Source organism: Pinus tabuliformis, chromosome X (assembly GCF_031772625.1).
Source record: "Pinus tabuliformis cultivar Carrire ecotype Pingquan chromosome X, CPIR1, whole genome shotgun sequence".
NCBI lineage: Eukaryota > Viridiplantae > Streptophyta > Pinopsida > Pinales > Pinaceae > Pinus > Pinus tabuliformis.
In genome coordinates this window covers 923,849,139-923,867,592 of record NC_142308.1, presented here as the reverse complement: position 1 = coordinate 923,867,592, position 18,454 = coordinate 923,849,139, and the positions used below count along the sequence as shown (strand labels likewise).

Here is an 18,454-nt window from a genome sequence, read left to right as displayed (position 1 = left end):
AGCGTGTGAATGTCTATGGTCTATCTGCGGAAACATTTGCAAGCATGCCATAAAGGTTAATTGGTTGTATTTCGACTCGGATAATTCAAATCCATTGCTTCATCAGCATGCAGAGGATAACATATGCAATGACCCACCTGAGATCAATATAGAGCCTCAAAAACATGACGCGGATGTCGATGCTACTCTTATGGCCACAAATGTTGTTGATGCAGATGCCGAGGCACTTCATTTGGCAAGGGAGGAGTTGTTTAGCTATACACATCTCATTTTAGATAACCCTCCTACTACTTTGGCGAAGACAATCCAGTTGATTGGTATGCTTAAAAAAATGTTGGATGAAGCCAATAATTTGCACGTTACTGATTTTGACTTCACACCTAGATTGGGTTCCCTTGATCCATCTTTGAAGAGCAAGAAGAGTTTCCTTATCCCCACAAAGAAAAGAAGAAGCAACAGAAGAAAAAAAAAAAAGTTTGGAAATTGGTTTAAATGTTGATCCATTAGAATATGAACCATTTGAGTTTCGATACCTCAATAAGCGAGGGTGTCATCAATCAAATAATTTTGTGTCTATGATTCCAGGTTAGTTTCATTTGTTGAATAGAGTCATGGTTTTAGATTTAAGTATTTAATTATCACTATTCTTTAACATGTGGTATGTTTATTTTTACAGCAATGCAACAATCCCCAACCATAGCGATAACCCAAGACCAAAGGGAGATGCAAGAACATCCAACCTTACTTTCCATGCCAGATAAATTTGACATTGTTTCATTGTGTGTGCACATATACCTTGATGCTTTAGAAATTTTCTTTGGGATAACGTTTAACATTTTTCTAGGTTACTATAGAATAAGTGGAGAAGCATCATCTTCTACCATGACTGATCATCTATGGAAGGACTTCAACTCTAGTGGGAATCAATGAGGTATGCATAAAGAATAGATAAGCTAGGTTATCATGGCGTCGTCAGGTGGCCCTTTATCATATGATAAGTATATTTATGTTTTCCCATTGTTATGTTGTTATGAAAATACCTTTTTCATAATCTGTTCATGGTCACTGAAAAATTTTCTCGCTATCAAATAGAATCTCTTTACTTATTTATGTTCATGCAACATGTTTGATTTTTATACTTAAACATGTAGTTACTATGTTCTCATAGCTATGTTCATGGTTCGATGTTTATTCGATTTATAGATCTTTATATTTTACATATTTATAAAGTTATGGTTAGATTGTCAAAGGCCAATGAGGTTTGAACCTTATCATTGCATTTTTTGTTGTTGGATATTTGATTCCTTGCCTCTAGTCAAAGATCTCGTTGGATTTTCATGACTTCATCAAGCTGACTTTGCCTTCATGGAATAGTATATGATAGCATAGTATATTGTTGTGTTATTTTAAACATGCCCTCTTCATGATTTGTTGATGTTCAGTGAATGATGTTCTGTCCTTTTATGCTTGTGATAAAGTGTTAACTGTCTTGTAGACTACTCCTTATTTGTGATCGTAAATTTTGTAGGCATATGAACTCCTTCTAGAAAGGGTAAAGACAAATGGAAACATGCATTCTGCAAGAGAGCTAAGAGATGACTAAATAGCAAAAGCCCTGAAGGTGCTTGAACGCTCTTTGAAGAGACAAATGGAATCAGGGTAGGATGCAAGAAACAAGTAGATTTAGGCATGATATTGGATCTTTAGCTGTGTGGTTTGAATCCAATTTTTTGGGGAATTGTTTCTATTTTTTCCCCTAGTCCTGATCATTTACTTGTCGCATCACCTAAGGTTGGTGTTATTTGAGGTCTACAAGAATAATCTTTGAGAGACTGGTAAAAGGTTTCACAATGTATGCCAAGAAGGGACACAGATTTTTGTTGCTGGAAGTGGACAGATTTGTGTCAAGGAAACTTTTAAGGTTGTTGACTTATGCACTGTATTGGATTTGCTAGTCCTTTCTTTGAGCTATTATGCTCTCTAGCCTCTGGTGTACCTCTTTTACTGTCACAATGGTTAATTCTATTCACTCAAAAAATTATGATTTGTAAAAATTTGAACTCAGATCAAGAAGAAACTATATGTATATATATATATATATATATATATATATATATATATATATATCTATACACATATACATATACATATACATATACATATATGGCCATAGTAAAGTTTTCATGTTTATGAATTTTTTGTGTAAATTCCCATAAAAAAAAATATTTTCTAATTGTTCCTAACAGAGTAGTAAAAAATGTGATCTTAAAGTGCCACGATGTGACTGTGTATCAATTAAAATACATGAAAGAGATATCGTTAGTAACCCAAATGATAAGCATGTTCCATGTTTTCAGTGAAATTAAAATGATATTGAAGGGTAGCTTGAAAGAGACCTTAGATGACGGAAATCAAAGCAACAACATTTTGTGGCAAAGGATTACTCTATTAGAGTACACATAGCTGGTAATATTGATTACAGAGTCTGAGTTGGTTAGAGCATTGCATCAGCCTCTGAAACAACAATGGTCAAAACCTGCACACAAGTAAAATATATATAAATCCACTCTTCACTTCACTACTTTGTGAATTGTGACAAAGCAGAATCTTACATCATCTAGAGCTGAAGACTGTTTAGATACTGTTAAGTTGAGCTTCTCAAAACTTGACAGGGACATTTCATCAAGTGCATGGGCTATATTATGCATATCTTTGATGCCAGAACTGTATGTTGTCTTCAATTTCCCCACTCTCTCTGTTAGTCCTTCTGTAACCTTCGGCAGTATGTTATAAAATGACATTGTAAATGAGGACTGCTTATATTAACAAGGAAATGGAGCCAAAACCAAAAGTCAAATTCTTGTTTAAAAGCTTGTGTTAACTGCTTTTTAATAGAAACAAAAAGCTGCAATTGTTCTTCCATACTTCTTAGTTGTTGTTGCTATTGTGAGACTGAATCTGAAACCGATCTATGTAGCATATGTATTTTCAAAGCCTGGAGTATCCTGAAAAGGGAATGGCCATAATAATCAGAAATAACAAAGTCCCATGGGATGGCCATGCATTTATGAAGCATATAGAGGGAATTATTACTTTTCAATTATCGATTTTCACCATGCATTTATAAAGAATATGGATTTTAACCATGCATTTATGAAGCATATAGGTGGATTTATTATTTCTGAAGCTATGGGTTTGGCATTATGGATAGATTCATTACCTTACATCAAACAGCTTTGAGAGGTTTTATTCTTTTAAATTTATGAAAAGTTGACATTACCTTATCTTAAAGATTGCACCCTAGATGCGGTCACTTTTTTCCTTTAATGGGATTAGCATTATGTAAGGGTAACACAGGAAATCTCTCAACCAAAAAGAAACGGCGTCGGATTTTTTTTGGGTAAGAATATGGCGATTATTTTTTTAGAAAAAATGATCATATAGGTGTTTGAATGGTTTTTTTTTATGGTGGAAATGGATTTAGAACCGTCAAAAACCACTTGGATACCCAAAATCCTAAAGTTTGACAGCTATAACCCAACTTTCCTAAAATTTCTGCTGGATTTTGACAAAAATCATGACTACTCTAAAAGAAATATGTTGATTATGGAAAACCAGTGAAAATACTTTTTACAAACAAATATATTTATAAAGAAAAGGCGAGTGCACACACAACCACAAACCTGAAACAAGAAGGTATGTAGTAGATGGCCATGAAACAAGCACATCAACAACCATTCAAAACACTCATATTCAGTAGTCATATAAACATCTCTTAAAACTTTCATCGTATAAGTCTCCAAAATCTAAAGATTTCTTCTAAACCACATTTGAGAATGTTCTTGAAAAAAATAAAATTGTTGGTCAAGAAACTTTACATACCAGAGTGAACCATGAAAGCAATAACACTCACTTCAACTATTCCAATTGTTACATTTATTTTTTTAAGTTTAACATAACATTACATATTACATATGTTCACATTGTTCAGCAAAAAAAGATTTAGAAACAAAATCCACCTTCACAACCATTGACTGAACAAAAAAGATTTAGAAACATTGGTGGGAAATTTCCCATTCCAAAATATTCTCTGAGATAATTTAATTAGGCCAAAATTACATAAATTCAAAAACATTTATATTAATAAATTTCCATACTATGCATGAAATATTTTAACTCTTATGAATTGTAACCTTTTAGTTGGGTTAACATACATGTTCAAGGAAATATTCTAGCAAGATTGTGCAATCACATTCCTCAATCTATTCACTAAAAAAAGTGGAGGGTAAAACCTAAACATAGATTTACTGATAAGGAGTAAAACCTAAACAACAAAAGTCATGACCTTGCTGATAATGGTATGATGGTTGTGTGTGAGAATACCTAATCCAGATTCCAGACATAAAATATGTACTGTTTAGCAAAAGTGGGCACATATCAATTAAGTTAGTCCAACTCAAATATATATGTTTGATAAGATATAAATTTTATATCAATTACACAAACGATCAAATCAGGTCAATGGGACCCAAAGGTACATCAAGCTACAATGACCATGTGGGAGTGACTAGGCATCTCTTAGAAGGGTAAATTACAGAGGTGAGTTGGACACCCCGAATTTCTATGTCGTCCATATCCTTTATGACTGATTAAATACTGTAAAAAACAAAATCCTGTCGAATAACAAAGATATTTACATTTATTTTGATTCTTGTCTACCAAAGAATATCTATACAAGTAAAAGCCAAGCCCCTGCATGAATTGGTGGAAGACTGGCAGCTGCTTCACTAGTGTGCTGAAGTGACTGAATTACCAGTCTCGGGCAAGAGAATTGTTTGAGCAGTTCTTTGAAGAGTCCCAACTGTGAAGGATTCTAAGAAGAGAATGAGCTTTATTTTTTGCTTTAGGATTACCAAATGTGAGAAGATTATACAGAGAAGGCATTAATGATGGCAATATCAACAAAATTATTTACAATTTTGTCACTTCCACTACAACACAATGATAGTAAAACAGAAATAAAATGTCCTTGCATTTGGCTGAAGATGAACCCAATCTTAAATGGTTGACTATTAAAGGGATTACAGAGGTTTCGATAACATCAAGTAATCCTCTTAGATCTCTTACAAGAACAGCTAGAACACCAACTACATATTTTCTAGTTTTTATCTAAGAATCCCTTTGTAGAGGAAAAACTACTGCAAAATTTGGAGGAATTGGAGTGGTCACATGGGAGATTTAGCATAGCAGACCATCATGATGGATGTGATTTCTTGGAGAAATATTGACATTTCCTTACTTATGACACACTGAGCTTTGATTTAAAAAGACTAGGTCTTCACTATCATGATAAATCCACAAGCACAAGATCTGAAATACAAAGAAATCAAGCCAAAATAGAGTTGTGATCTGGGAAAACTATTGGGATGAAATCCAAGGTGGAGATGGGAAGAGTGACTGCGTGATTGAGAAATATGTGTTATTAAGAATAAATTGCTTATAAACATAGTAAATAAACCTTTCATCACTGATCAACAACCAACGAACAAATCACATAGCATATCAATATCTCTCCAGAAACAAAGATCTGAGAAGGTGTTTGGAAGGTTCAGACAACATCATGATGTATTGATGATAATCACAAAACCATGAACCAGTTACTTTTCTCAAAATACATTTGTCCATGTACGTGGAATATATTACATTTGTCCATAAATTTGTCTCCCATACAAAAAATCGTAATCATTGCATGTTGGGGAAAAATAAAACATTAATAGGTTCTTCTTTAATGAAAGAACCATGCTATGATAGACCCCAGAAAAATGATAACAACAACCCATTCGCACAATGGGGATTTATATTGATGGTGATCAATTATTTCTGTTGCAGTGGATGGTGATCCTATGTCATATTTGACATCTACATATGTGCTTAAAAATGCTCTGGACATTATATAAATGGACATCTTTTCAGTATCTGCAGAGCGATTGATGGTAAAATGTTGAAATTGATAACTCCAATTTATTGCTTCCTTATGAAGAGGTTTTAAATTGTCCTTCCGAACTCGATAGATTCCTTTCATCTGATTACATATCAACTCCAAGTTGGTGAAGACTTCAATATCATTGACATCATGTTGTTTTGCCTCTATTAACCCTTCAACAAGGGCAATGTAATATGCCTCATTGTTTCTCATCATTCCAAGCAATTCTCTCTTTCCATGAAATAAATGATTTGTTTCCATATTGTAAAGGATGAATTTAATAACTTATCGACCTGGATTTGGAAAGCAAGACACTTCAATGCATAAACGCCACTTTTGCACCATTTTTTACACTTCAAAAACCTGAAAAATAAATAACAATAAATTCATGTTAAACAAGTAGACAATTATCTATTTCCTAATACTCAACATGTTTCTCAATCATATATAATTAAAAAAAAGCAGATAATTTATGTTCATTTACATTGCAAAACTTTCAATTTTGGCAATTATTCTGCAAAAAAAACATTTAGCAATCACCACTTTATATAGATGAAATTCTCATTATGGGACCCAAATACATCTATGAGTTTTAAAATAAATGATACTGAATTGGGCTTCTCTGGTTTTTGAATGCCATATGAAAACTCTAAAAATATTTATCCTTACCGATTGTCCATACACCAAAAACCACATAACCCTAGACTAACAGAGCATTGTCTAAGAAAAACATGATTCATGTATATGCCTTATGTGTGATAGAAATGCCATTTGTCATATAACATCACAAGAAATTTATTCAGCCACTCTACATGAATGGTTCCTTCACACTACACTTGTTAAAGGTTCAACTTCATCAACAACATTTGGAACAACTTTTCTATTACAATTGGGGGATTTGGTAGACTCTGCAGCTATCTTTGGATTGAAGTAACAACACTCCACCACTCTCCTACCAATATTATGGGTAGTTTTGTGTTGTGCCTTGTGGATCATTGATGTCTGGGTGTCATGCCTTGTGGATCATCTTTGGGTTTAATGTGATAGCATCTTCCTCAGTTCTGATACTAACATTGCAAGCAGTTTCTATGTAATGCCTTGTAGAGCATCTTTGAAATTGGCTCTGGCTTTGGCTTTTACATTGCAAGCAATTACTGTTGTAATGCCTTATAGAGCATCTTTGAAATTGGCTTTGGCTTTTGGTTGTCATCTATGTGATGTTGCGATCTATTTTCAAACTCATGTAAATTTTGATGTTGCAGTGCATGATGATGGAAATTTCGTGAAAATGCTCGTGGGGAAAAAGTCTAATTTAGCTCATATAAGGGAAGTTCCTGTGGAAGATGGGAAGAAGCTTGCTGAATCAGAGGGGTTGTTCTTCATTGAGGCCCCGACTCTAGATAATACAAATGTATTGTTTGTATTCCAAATTGTGGTCAAGGAGATTTACACTAATGTGAGCAAGAAAATGCTGAATTCAGATTCCTATAAGTCTCAATTGTTTGAGATTTGAGGTGGCTATGAATGTTTTGTGTGCAGGTCTAAGAGAATGCATAACCCATTTGGACACCACCACCCTGAGCCCCAGTAGCCATATCAGGCTCTTCATGGGAGTCAGTATCAACAACCTATTCAAGGAGAGATTGTGAAGATATACTGTGAATCCAATCCTGATTTCTTCTTGGCTGGTGTTATAGATATTTTTGTGCCTCGCGTCAAGGAGCAGAAAATGTCGATAATTACAGGGATCCTCAGTCCCTAAACATGTTGTTCTTACCCCTAAAAGAACAAGGTCATCAATCAACAGCACTTCCAATCAGTTCTCCACCTGAAAACACTTCAGAACAGGCTTATTTTGGATCATGTCAGCTGCTTAACTGAGCTTCTGCGCTGTATTGCAACTGTCCCACTCTGTACCTGCGCTGGAAGTCAAAAACAATGAAGGCAACTGCGCTGGGCGAGATTGGCCAAGTGGCACAGTCCTCCTGCAAGGTGTCAATTGCCCAGGAAGCTTCCAAACTGACACTTGGTTCATCAGATTCGCCTTGTGATGAGTAAGAGGTACTTGATCACCATGTGTAACCAAGGATCTCCAAGTGGACTCAAGAACTGAAGATTAACTGAAGAGGGAGAGGACACTAGTCAGCTCTATGCCAGCCTCAAGCTGACTCATCCTCTCTTCTTCTCTCCTATATATAGAGCTCTTCTATGAGGTCTAAGGAGGCTGGAATTTTGTATAAGCAAGGAGGTGCTGTTGGTATACTGCCAGGATTATTGGGTGATTGTTTTACTAGAGGTGAAGAAGAGAGTTCTTGCTGCCGAGGAGGTGCTGCTGGATTGGGGCCAACATCATTGGTTGTAACTTCCTCTGGAACCCTGTTACTTTCTATCAATAAAGTTTGCATGTTCTTCTATATACTTGTTTTACATAGATGCTTTTGTGTTTACATGTATATTTGATGCAACCTAATCCATGCTTCAATTATGATTGCTTGTATCTCGTAGTTTGCTCCCTTTTGTTGTGCAGATTCTGTGTGTAGCTGGATCGGCTTGGAGAGTAAAGAGCTGGGAACGGGATACAAAGCGAGAAGGACAAGGATCGACTAAGCGCAAGACACCAGGTTGGTTGATCCTCTTTCTATTCTCTCTGTGCTTTCATAAAGATGAACATGAAAACTTTGTCATTCGGTTGTTGCTAAAGTCTGTCACCTTTAGAAAGGGTTAGTGTCATCCGCATCGGATACTTTTCCCCACAACAAACTGGCGACTCTGCTGGGGAGATCCTAGTATCTTGTTGTTGTAGAATTTTGCTATTCATTTCTTGAAGAAAGGAGTACCGAATCGAAAAGCTTTTGACTCTATCAAAAGCGAAGTAGAGGGTTTTGCTACTCTTGCTCCTTTGCTGAGCAAATTCAAGATTTAAAGAGCTAATCTACAGATGAATCCTTACTCTTTGTGATAGATCTTTATCCTCTTGATCATCCCTTAGCCTGTACTTAACCCATAGCATTTTATTTCAGTCAAAACAGTACATTTTTGAGCTTTTTATGACCCGGAATTCTTAGCAGACGTAACTCTCGTAAGTCAGTGCAGGCTGTCCACAGGCAGTCTGCATTACAGCGCAGGTGCTCCCTTCGGGAACTGCGCTGAGAGTGAAACTGGCAGACCAGTGCCTGCGCTGGTCCAGTTGGCCTTAGTCTAGCTCAGCTCTTCCTTTGTGTCTTGGCCCTGTTTGCACTTGTTTTTGGCTTATTGCTTGCTGGTTATTGTATTTGCTGTAGACCACTTCTCCTTGACATTATTCCGCCTCAGTTGTGTGATGAAATTGTAAACGTTCTTTCAGTATTTCTTGTTTCAGTTACAATTTCCCATTGTGAAAAGCGAACCTAGTAGCTGTGGCCTCTTAGATTGCGATCTTATGAGTTAGTGTTATTGCTGTTCATAGCTGTTTTGGATTGGTTTGCTTCTCACTTTATGGTTTGAATCTATACTTTTCCTGTATTTAAAACAAGTCTTTCATAAGGTGTTCTTTTGATTGTGGACAAGCTTGTTTATTTCTACTTGAAAGTTGATTCAAAAATCATACAACAGTTTCCTTTTGTTAAGCATCAACATTAAGGATAACGAAAAGAAATACATGCATTGTGCATTTTGCATTTGACTGTATGCTTGACGATTTAGGAAAATGTGCATTTTAGTGTGTGTTCTTTGATCTGTGGAAAAAGTTGTGTCTTGCTCTTTCCTCAAGTAGATTAAGGTTTTCAAAGTTGAAAGATTGAAAAGATTTTGCTTCTCATTCTTAGATTGCATATAGGAAGTTGTATATATACATCTCGTGGCGAACCTGAAAGGCAAACTGTTAAGGAAGATCAACATTAAAATAAACTCAATTTACATAACAACGCTTTGGAATTTAACGCAAACATCTAGAGGTCTAGGTAGAGACGTGTTCCGGCGTCGTTAAACATAGTGACTGTCGATCTCTACGAAGGTGGGTGATTCCTCCTGAGAGTCGGTGGCACTAACACGGATTTGAGCTCCCGCGTACCGTCGCGTATATTGGGAGACCCCTATAGGCTTTTATCCTTTATCCTTAGGAAACCGTGTCGGCCGCCCTACTGATCGCGATGCAGTGAACACAGCATTCACGAAGATCGACCACCCGTACCGTAAAACGTATTCTGTGGTTTCGCGAAAGGTTTGGCACACCCTCTGCCTAGATCTCCAGAGCAGTTTCTTTTGGCCCTTTTCAAACTCTATAACTGAAAAGGTCTAACCGAGCATTTGTCACTTCGGGCTCGTTAATACATCGAAGGCGACTAGAGTCATCTTTAGCTTTTTCTCGACTCTTAAAACATGAAAAAGCAAGTTTGTGTCTAAAAGCGTCGTAAATAAAACTTATTTTAAAGCGGAACATAATCACCTGTTATTCCCACGTTGATCTTTCAGTTGAAAAGTATGGAGCCCACCAACCAAGGAAGTAACCTTGGCGGAAGTCCAAATCCCTTCTCCTCTTGGGGAGATGTTGGTGCGCCTCATATGGCTACATTGTCACTTCCAGGATTGACAATCGGCCTTCCTGTTTGGCTCTTTTCAACTAATGTTGTCCAAATCGCCACTAATCCTGAGCAGTCGAATCAACTGTCAGAACAATCTAGAACTACCCACCAGCCTTCTACCTCTTGTGATACTTCCTCTGATCCTTCATCTTCGCAGGGTAGAGCCGGCAAAAGTCAGCCTCCCAAGGAGAAGAAGGAAAAGAAGAAGAAAGGGAAGAAGCAGAAGGAGCCTCTGGCGAAGGCGACTGGGGGCAAGCAGAAGAAAACTGACAAAAACCCACACACTGCACCGACCGGGCCTAAATCGCCATGTGTCATTTGCAAAGGGATCCATTTCCATCGTGATTGTCCTTGTATTCCCCGGATACTAAGGGACTGGTCCCCGAGGTTGCACAATCCGGTAGCATCAACCTCTGGTTGTCAAGTTGATTGCATTCCCTCAACTAGCGAGAGTGAAGGACGAAGAAGGGGACCAAGATCACCCTGTCTATTGTGTGAAGGTCACCATGCCATCCACAAATGTCCATTCTTAGATGAGGCAAAGAGAGTTTTGGAAGATCGCCCGGTGTCACCGGTGCAACTTCCGCCTGGATACCGAAAACTCGCGCCTAATCCCTCGATAGTTGAAAATCCAGTTGAACCACTCAAGTGGTCAGCTGATGTGTCAGTCATTGAGAAAGAACCTACCGAATCTAGACCAGACGAAAGTCTAAAGGTCGAAACGGCAGTTGACCCGGTTCTTCCTTCAAAGGTTCTATCGTCCAATGACTCCGTCATTGAAGACCCGTCTTCAAATGACACCGTCACCGAAGTGTCGTCTTCATGTGACACCCTCACTGATGAGAACAAGGATGACACCATCCAGGTTCTCTTTATCAGCACCGACTCCGACGAGCATCCGGGCAATGCGCCCATTCCTTTATCGCAGGAAGGAACATCATCTGAGTCGTATCCGGCCGTATATTCGGTCCCACCACCAAGCAACCTGGTTGTATCCTTTGATTGGAATCAACTAGGCAGACCCCGGTTACCAGCCAGTACACCATTTAGAATCATTGTCCAGATCTATAGAATGGTTATGGCTGGTACTATCATTGATGAAGGGGCGTCTGTGAGTATCCTTTCCTCTATTGCTTGGAAAGCACTGGGTTCGCCAGCGCTTTTACCTGAGTTGAGAAATCTCTCAGGTTTTGATAAAGGAACCAGTCGACCATTAGGAATCCTCCCCGATGTACCTGTTACATTGAAGGGGAAGACCGTCAGGATGAACGTGTTGGTAGTTCAAGGACCCTTGGATTATAACCTACTCCTTGGACGCGACTATATTTATTGCATGGGAGCGATAGTCTCCTCACTCTTTAGAGTAATGTGTTTTCCACACGAAGGAAGGGTGGTCAAGCTCGTAGACCAGCTTTCATTTCCGGGATCTCGCATCGCAAATAGTCAAATACCAATCCTAAATGGTCTGTTCACTCAAGATTCGCCTCCGCCCCCAGTCCTCCTTCCCGATGAGCGCGAGTAATTCGGAAAGAAAGACTAGGACCCAGGGGGCATGCACCCTGGTCTGCTTCGGGCAGAAGAAACTCCGGGTATAAGGAAGAATTTCCGCAGGAGAACATGACTAGTCCGTACCCCGTCCGAAGGAAGTGGGGTTGTTCTGGAATAATGATCTTTTGTTAAAGTTATGTGTTTGGGAATCATTCACCTTTGTCTAAAAAAGTGGGCAATGCCCAAGTAGGAATTCCCTTATTGTAACAAGTAGTCACCATCTTTAAATTCAAGCCTCGCCCATCGAAACATATGTTTTGAAGGATAAGCAGGGGCAGTAAACTAAGAAGGAGACCGTATTGTTATGACAGAGGGTAACCATCTTTGGACAACCCAATGATAGACACCGCCGAAGAAAGAGATTGATTTGCGGCAGCGAATAGAACCACTCTTCGGATAATAAGAAAGAGGCAAGCCTCCCTCGATAATACCAATGTTTTATCTTTGAGTAGTGTTCTTCTATTGTCACAATAGCTGTTTGTTAAAAGTGGGCCGACAGGAAGTCTGAGTACTGCGTAAGACCCCTTAAAATAACGAGAAGACAAGTATCGTTAGCATTAGATTAGCAAGATGACAAATAACTGTGAACACCCAAAGAAAAGTAGAAGTAGGAGAGAGGAGGGGCAACCTCGAAATTCTATCCTATACCTGGGGGCATGCAAATTTTCTGGAGTGCAAGCTAGGGGCGGTTATTTATCTGGTTTTAAGATTAGCCGTTTCCAAACTTGCATGAAAGAAAGCCTGTGGGGCAGAAGTAAAATTTGCCAAAATAAGAGCATAGCTGTAGTAAGGCATAAGCTCTATAAAAATTGGTCCTTATAGGAGGCATTCTTATGACTGGTATATCGAGCAGTTTTAGCATATAGTTCATGCTCGTTAAAAAATAAACGCGAAATTCGAGCAGTTTTAGGCCTGAATTTATGCTCGTTAAAAAATAGAAAAGTGTGAGCAAATGTTTCCCCCAGAGTTCAAGCTCATGGAAAAAATGAACCGGTAAATAACCTTTTGAGATCGTAAATTCATTAGCCATAAGAACCTTGATCGTGTTTTCATCCACCACCTCCACCGTTCATTTGGCCGATCATTCACTTCCATTGGTGTGTTTACCTCTTTTGAGAAACAGCTGCGAAGAGTGATTTCACCTAGCCATCCTTGTGACACTGCCGTGATTGGAAATTCCAACCTGTACCTGGAATCTGTAGCTATCCCTGTTTATCACTCGTTCCTCAAAAGACGAGTCTTCTTTCAGCTCTTTTCACTGACTCGTAAAATATGAAAAGTTTGCCGAGTTTTGGCCTTCCAGCTCGTTAAAATGACCGGAACGCTATCCCTCCTCTAAATTTTAATCTTTTTGGACTTGAGGGATTATTGCACAAAAGGATCGAGCGCTTGCCTGGTTCAGCTCGTTAAAAATACCGAACAGCCATCCCTTCTGTATTGTTTTATACTTTTTCGGACTTAAGGGATTAGCTGACGAAAAAGGAATTATGGAGTTGACTTTCTGTACCTTTTTAGACTCTCTAAAAATGAAAAGGACCGAGTTTTCCTTGTTGTTAGACTCGTTAAAATAATTAAATAGCGACAAACTTGTCTTTAGACGAGAACGAGTTTCCCTATCGCTAGGCTCGTTAAATCTTAGCGATGGGCTTGCCCGAAGGGCAGGTTATAGAACAAGCATATGTTATCCTCCTCAAGCTTGACAAAAATAAAGAGGTACTGGTCAGAAATGACTGGGGAAAAATTGGGAGAACATCAAAGTTTAGAGGTAGCAAGTCACTCTTGAACATGACACTTTTTCCGTATCATATCGGGTTGGGTTGTCTCATTCACCGGTTTCATCACCATGGTCCTCGCCACACCATCCATTCGGGGTAATGCTACCGATCCATCACATCAGTGTCGTTATATGTTCAAGAGGGGTCATTCAGAAAGTGTCGACCGTGTCCCATCCACTACCATACATTTGCCTTCATCCATTTCATGATCGCCACCCTGAATCATATGTCACAGTTTGTTTCACCTCCACTAAATCATTAGCTCCGTTCCGTGTCATTGATGTGGGATTCATCAAGGCCCTCCTTTGACGGATCACTTCTTGTCGACTTCAGCTCATTATCCAAGAAGTCGATCTAGGAACACCCCCATCAGTACTTTGAAGCTTGCATGCCTCAATGGCAAGTTTCTCACTTCCGGCGACAGGTATACATCAATGACCTTCGACCAGAAGATTTTGCATGGCGTTCGACGCCAAAGTCCTTTATTCACGCCACGTGAATTGTACTGCCGTACCTTGAGGGTCATCGTCATTATTGGTGATTCCTCTCGCGCTTGTTAACGGTTTTCATTATTGACCGGTAATCAAGCGATGTCTTTCCATGTTCGACTTCAGCGTAATTCTCACATGGATCGACTTGTACTTAGAGTGAAGATCGAACGAGTTTGAAGACCCCGGATCTAGTTTCATCCATCCGGGCTGCGATATATATTCAGGAAATATAAAAGCATTTGCCATGTACATCATTGCAGCAGATGATCATCCTCCTCAAAGGATGATAATTTTAGCGGAAGATTATCAGTCTGTCTTCAGACGATCGTCTGTCATATGTACCAAAATGTATTTATAGAAAGCTGAGCATGGGAATACCCGCCTCAGCTAGATCATGAGAATAATGATGAATGAAAGATAATGTATTGTATTGTATTGTATTACAGGGCACTCTCCTCAGCACTGAAACGAACTTCGGACCCTCTAGCTAAAGCATTTCACCCGATTAACGGCCTCATACTTTAGGGGGCAACTGTTATAGATATTTTTGTGCCTCGCGTCAAGGAGCAGAAAATGTCGATAATTACAGGGATCCTCAGTCCCTAAACATGTTGTTCTTACCCCTAAAAGAACAAGGTCATCAATCAACAGCACTTCCAATCAGTTCTCCACCTGAAAACACTTCAGAACAGGCTTATTTTGGATCATGTCAGCTGCTTAACTGAGCTTCTGCGCTGTATTGCAACTGTCCCACTCTGTACCTGCGCTGGAAGTCAAAAACAATGAAGGCTACCTGCGCTGGGCGAGATTGGCCAAGTGGCACAGTCCTCCTGCAAGGTGTCAATTGCCCAGGAAGCTTCCAAACTGACACTTGGTTCATCAGATTCGCCTTGTGATGAGTAAGAGGTACTTGATCACCATGTGTAACCAAGGATCTCCAAGTGGACTCAAGAACTGAAGATTAACTGAAGAGGGAGAGGACACTAGTCAGCTCTATGCCAGCCTCAAGCTGACTCATCCTCTCTTCTTCTCTCCTATATATAGAGCTCTTCTATGAGGTCTAAGGAGGCTGGAATTTTGTATAAGCAAGGAGGTGTTGTTGGTATACTGCCAGGATTATTGGGTGATTGTTTTACTAGAGGTGAAGAAGAGAGTTCTTGCTGCCGAGGAGGTGCTGCTGGATTGGGGCCAACATCATTGGTTGTAACTTCCTCTGGAACCCTGTTACTTTCTATCAATAAAGTTTGCATGTTCTTCTATATACTTGTTTTACATAGATGCTTTTGTGTTTACATGTATATTTGATGCAACCTAATCCATGCTTCAATTATGATTGCTTGTATCTCGTAGTTTGCTCCCTTTTGTTGTGCAGATTCTGTGTGTAGCTGGATCGGCTTGGAGAGTAAAGAGCTGGGAACGGGATACAAAGCGAGAAGGACAAGGATCGACTAAGCGCAAGACACCAGGTTGGTTGATCCTCTTTCTATTCTCTCTGTGCTTTCATAAAGATGAACATGAAAACTTTGTCATTCGGTTGTTGCTAAAGTCTGTCACCTTTAGAAAGGGTTAGTGTCATCCGCATCGGATACTTTTCCCCACAACAGCTGGTAGAAATGGCAGTGTTGTCATGGCTCCGGCAAATGAATCAGACCCAAGCCAGGTTGGTGACATCACTTTTTCTCTCTTTGAACAAGACCCAAATCAGTTTGGTGAGAGAGATAAGAATTTTATATGTATGTATGTGTGAACCAGACCCAAATCTGGTTGATGGTAGAGATTAAATTTTGCTCTCTGTTTTTGTAAACAACCCAAACACAAACAAGGTTTGTGACAGAGATTAGTATTTGCTGTGCGTATGTGAAATGCTTGGTCGATTATATGCTTTTGATCCGCAACAATGGATCATGGATACTTCATGGAGTGTGAAGGCTAAGGACGATGAAGGATTTCCTGCATTTTCCCTTGTAAACAAAGCAACAGGCTAGGAATTGAGGCATGGATGTGCAGAGAAGGATAAGGTCAGTTTTGTCATAAGGGTTACTATCATGAGTTTATGCAAGTCTATTTTGACATAGATAATAGTGATTTCAATGGGATTGTTGAGAAGGGCCTAGGCATGGATTTATGATATAGAGAATAGTGCTCTCTATGAGGGGGCTTCTGTAGGGCTTAGTGATATAGAGATCATTGCTTTCGATAGGTCTACTATGAGGGGCTTATGAAGGGATTCAAGGATCTAGCAGAATATGTTACCTTATGAAGGGATTGGGTGATCAATAGGGTTTTTATGCATATGCTTTTGATCTGCAGGTCACCTTGGGTCCTTACCACCTAGATGATTTGAATGAGGCTGTGCTTTTCACCCAAAGTGCCGATGTGGGTAAGGGTTGCCAGTGTATCTAACCTATCCACAACACCCATCTTAATCTAGACGCTAGCACTGGAGATGATAAGCATCATGTAGCCCTACGTGAGGGAGCAAAGATTGTTCTGTGTAAGTGGAACAAGAAGGAGAGTCAGAAGTGGAAGATCAGCCCAATATGTAAGTTATATGATCCATACTAATATGCTGACAAAACTATTACTATATTATTTTATCTGATTTGGGAAACTGTCAAGGATTAAAAAGAAATGTTGGGAAGGAGTTCTATTATGGGTGGTGTCTAGCAAGTAGTATGAATGGATGCACGCCTGTTATGTGGTGCTATGTACAATTTGGGATTCTTGATAACTAAAGCCATGACAGTTATAAAATGGCTTTTGAATTTGTGAGTGCCGATTTTTAATTCAGGGTTTCACTGCAATGCTATCAACCACCTTAACTTAGGGTTTTTGAATGCCAGGGTCTTGGGCATTATGGGCTGCAACAGAGCTGTTTACAGCAGTGGTCCCCTAATCCATAGTTCTTGTTGAATGTTGTTGAACATATATACTTGGCAGATTATAATCATGACAAGGCAGAACAGTCTGTTCTGTGGACCTTAAGTGCAGATGTTGGAAATGGGTATCAATGTCTGAGGCCTATGAACAACATTAATTTGAATATGGATGCGAAATTTGTAGATGGCCATGTTGGAGGAATATGTGATGGAAATGAACTTATCCTCTTGGAGTGGAAGAAACAGAGCAACCAGAAATGGAAGCTCCAACCCATCTATCGTAAGAAATCTAACAATAACAAGTTGTCTTTCAAGCTCTTTATTGAAAGTAGCATTGTTTCTGTAAGTTTATCGATAGAAAGGAAAGAGGGTTCATGCTACTTGAAAGTTTATCATTTCTAACATTTTCTGTAAGTTTTTCTGGCATCATTTTCCGCATTCTTTTGTTTGCAGGTTTGGGTGTTCATCATAAGTTTGCTTGGCCTTGCACCTCTTGCTGAACGTATAGGCTTTGTCACCGAGTAAGTGAAAAATTGCATGGTATACGTACATAGGTTACGTGTAATCTATACCTTGTACTGCAATTGTTTATACACTTGGAATGGTCACTGCAATGCAGTGACTTCATAAAATATTATGTTTGTTGGTTCTACAATCTGATGTTTTGTTGTAAATTGTTGCAGACAAATTGCATTCTACACTGGACCAACAAGTGAGATTCTTATATGTATATGGAATATGTACTCATATTTGTGGATACAAGATATGAGCTAATTGATATATATGAGAAAGTGTTTGACATTTCGAAGTAACTGATGCAAATATATTGTTAATTATTTCTCCTATAGTTGGCGGGCTGCTCAATGCCACATGTGGAAATGTAACAGAGATGGTCATTGCAGTGTTTGCACTTTACCATGGCAAGACCAATGTGGTCAAGTATTCTCTACTAGGCTCTGTTCTTTCCAACTTACTTTTTGTGGAGGAATTTCCCAACATGAAAAAAGAACAACGATTTGACAAGGCATGTGATATATTTTTAGTTTTTCTTTAACAACCTAGGCCACCAAAACAAGTCCAACCTGCTCATGATATTCATTCACTGGGGCCTAACCATGGGTTTTGTATTTCTATATGATGTAGGTTATTTCTGGAATCGACTCCAGTCTTCTCATGATGGCTTCACTATGTCTCATGCTACCCTTGGCCCTTCAACAAT

General features: G+C 39.0%; 1 pseudogene; it reads left to right on the top strand.

The window, feature by feature from the left end:
* The first annotated feature begins 7,528 nt into the window (after positions 1-7,528).
* On the top strand, positions 7,529-17,006 carry LOC149142698 (ricin B-like lectin R40G3; annotated as a pseudogene).
* The last annotated feature ends 1,448 nt before the right edge of the window (positions 17,007-18,454 follow it).